This window comes from Anolis carolinensis, chromosome 4 (assembly GCF_035594765.1).
Source record: "Anolis carolinensis isolate JA03-04 chromosome 4, rAnoCar3.1.pri, whole genome shotgun sequence".
Classification (NCBI taxonomy): domain Eukaryota; kingdom Metazoa; phylum Chordata; class Lepidosauria; order Squamata; family Dactyloidae; genus Anolis; species Anolis carolinensis.
Window position 1 is genome coordinate 19062878 of NC_085844.1, and position 3855 is coordinate 19066732.

Consider the following 3855-nt stretch of genomic DNA (forward strand, 5'->3'; position numbering starts at 1 on the left):
CGACGCCACCTTTCCTGCCGCCTTCCCTTTTTCTCACCTGCTCTCCCCCTCCCTCCCTCCTTGGCCTTCTTCTGCACACCTGGACCTCAGGAAGGCTTGTCACAAGGTCTCCCTTGCAAAGAAGAAAGTAAAATGCGGGACAGCTCATTTAGCAGCGAGGCTCCTTCCACACAACTGAATAAAATCCCACATTATCTGCTTCAAACTGGGATATATGGCAGTGTGGACTCAGGCAGAGGGAGGAAATGTGGAGGCAGTCACAGACTTTATATTTCTAGGCGGGAAAATGACCGCAGCCAGGAAATTAAGGTGATTAACTACAACAGAGGTCCCCAAACTTTTTAAACGGGGGGCCAGTTCACGATCCTTTTGACCGTTGGAGGGCCGGACTATAGTTGGCCACCGAGCAATAACAACAACAACAAAAGAGGGTGGCAGAGACCCTTTGGGCCATTGAGTCCAATCCCCTTCTGCCTTTGTGCATCGAAAGCACAAGCAAAGCACCCCTAACAGATGGCCACCCAGCCTCAATGTTAATAATAATAATAATAATAAGGGTTGGAAGAGGAGCGTGTGCATGTTTTTTGTCTATTGTTGTGTTTTATATTGCTATTGTTTTTATTCGGGCTTGGCCCCATGTAAGCTGCCCTGAGTCCCCTTTGGGGAGATAGAGGCGGGGTATAAAAATAAAGTTATTATTATTATTATTATTAAGAGACCCCTTGGGCCATTTAGCCCAACCCCCTTCTGCCCTTGTGCCATGGGGGCCAGATAAATGGCTTCGATGGGCCGCATCTGGCCCCCGGGCCTTAGTTTGGGGACCCCTGAACTACAACATTCACACTGGCCTCCAACTGACAAAGAGTTCTTCTCTCACCCTAGACCAGTGATGGCCAACCTATGACATGTGTGTCAGCACTGACACGCCTAGCCATTTTTGCTGACATGCTGCCGCATGCAGATTGATTGGATGACTATGTCTTTTGTGGCCAAATTCGGTGTGATATGGTCCAGTGGTTTTGTTGTTTACTCCATGGTAATTATGCACATTACATTCTATTATTATTCTATTATTATTGTAGTTTATTATCATATTATTACTATTATATTATTATTATTATATTATTCATTATTCATGACTACATTGAAACTAGAATAGAGAGAAATCAGCATGGAAACTGCAAGAGGTACCATAGATTGTTGTACATGAAAATAAGGGTAGTAAATAGTTTTTGATTTATTAAATACAGTTATATATTACAATTATATATTTTTGTTATTTAAACTATACATATTGCGAAATTATGTTTTTTTTTTCTCTCAAAGTGACTCACCACCCAAGTCATGCTAGGTTTTTTGGTGAATTTTGACACACCAAGCGCAAAAGGTTGCCCATCACTGTCCTAGACCAATTCTGGTCCATGAGGCCACAAAGAGTCGGATGTGACTGAATGAATAAACAATGAATCTACTTTGAACTGGGATATGTGGCAGATAACCCAGTTCAAAGCAAATATTGTGGGGTTTTCTTCCTTGATATTTTGGGTTATATGGCTATGTGGAAGGGCCCTAAGATTATTAATTTATTATTGTTGTTGTTGTTCCTAAATAATAAATGTATGATTATTAAAGTAAGAGATAAAAACATTATTAAAAGAGATGACTTTGCTTCTTCAATAAAAATGTTACAATATTATATTTTCTATATAACGTAAACCAGAAAAAATGATACATAGTAATAATACAGTAGCAAAGCGAACAAGGATACAATAGCAAAACAGACAAACTTACTGGTCCTGCAACAAACACACCTACAAAAGCAAGGGATAACAACAATTGATTTTCAGCTTACCAATGGGTGGTTGTCATTTCCCATTTCTTCAAAATAAATATTATGAAAGAGTCCTACTGTTGTGTTGTCGAAGGCTTTCATGGCCGGAATCACTGGGTTGCTGTGAGTTTACCAGGCTGTAGGACCATGTTCCAGACAAGAAACTATCAGGGCCAGCTAATCACCTTTCAACAAAGGATTACCCCAGGCAGAAAGCTGCAAGGCTATTCAATGCTAATCAAGGTGATAAATTGCAACATTAACACTTGCCTCAAACAGACAAGAGTACTTTCTCCCATGCCGGACCTTCCACAGATATATAAACCCCATTTGTCTAGTTTCCAACAAACCTCACAACCTCTGAGGATGCTTGCCATAGATGTGGATGAAATGTCAGGAGAGAATGCTTCTGGACCATGGCCATACAGCCTGGAAAACTCACAGTGACCCAGTTTTACTGTTCTTCCAATCCTACCAGCACCAACCTCCCTAAATCCCACTACCTTCCAGTTTTTGCATTACATTTGCAAGCATCCCTTCTAGCTGCCAGGGGATATTAGAGACTGAAATCCACCAAAATAATAATAATAATAATAATAATAATAATAATAATAATAATGATGATGATGATGATGATGATGATGATGATGGGGTGTTGTGTGGCTTCCAGGCTGGATTACTGTGTTCTAGCAGCATTTTCTCCTGACATTTCGCCTGCATCAGGGGATCCTCTGAAGATGCCAGCTTCAAATGAAGCCCAGAAAACACAGCCCAGAAAACACAACACCATAGTGATTCCAGCTGTGGAAGCCTTTGACAATACAATAATAATTTTATTCCTTACCCACCTCTCCTCATGGCTGAGTAGGCCTGCAGTAAAAATGTAAAGGCTTCCAGAATTGCCACTTCTTGCTCTAAGCTGGTCCTTCCCAAAAGGGCTGTGATAGCCTTGGATTCAATTTTTTTTTTTGGCGGGGGATGTTGAAGAGAATTTTTTAAAAAAACATGAATGTTTCCTCTGTTGGTCAACATAGGTTGTAGTGATTACTTTTCCAAATAAAGACACAAAATGCAATCAGTGATCAAATCCATCAGCAGGTCTAAACAAGCAAGTGTGGACAGGTGAGTGCATTGTGCATTATCTGCATAAATATCTAGATACATTTAGTTTGATATTTGACAATTTCATACCAAATACATATATCCAATACAGAGCAAAGAACAAGCCCTGTTTATTAGTTTTGTTTGTATTTAGTTTGTTTGTCTTTGCATCATAGATAACAAAGTCATAAATAACAACTGCTATGTCGGACTATACAGAGAAGCCATTGAAATCCACAAACATGTGGACAATTTCAACAGAAAGGAGGAAACCATGAAAATGAACAAAATCTGGCTACCAGTATTTAAAAAACTCTAAAATCAGAAGAGTAAATAAAGAGCAAAGACTCAAAAAGCAGGGTAGTTGAAAAAAAATCAAAACATGGAAAGAAGGAAAGGTCCCAGAAATAGACTGAAGAAAAGGGGTGAAGATAGACAAAACTTAAATACATATAAGAACTTTAAAACATATTATTGCACTGCATAGAAGAAGAATTGAAGTACAAACCTACCCCCTATTTTCCCCTCCATTTCCCTAGCCTTGTCCCTAAGTTTGCCCTACTTCTCTTTTTTATACTTTTGAAAACCCTTAATAAAAATTGATTACAAAAAAAGCAGGGGAATTCCAGACAAGAATCAATCAGGGCCATCTAACACCTCCCAACAAAGGATTCCCCCAGGCAGCTACCAGCCAGGCCTTGAAACTGTGGGCCATTAAAATGTTAATCAAGGTGGCAAATTGCAACATTCACGCATACCTCAAGCAGACAAGAGTTCTTCCCCCCACCCTGGACATTCCACAGATATATAAACCTCACTTACTTAGTTTGCAACAAACCTCTCAACCTCTGAGGATGCCTGCCATAGATGTGGGTGAAACATTAGAAGATAATGCTTCTGGAACATGGCCATACAGCCCGGAA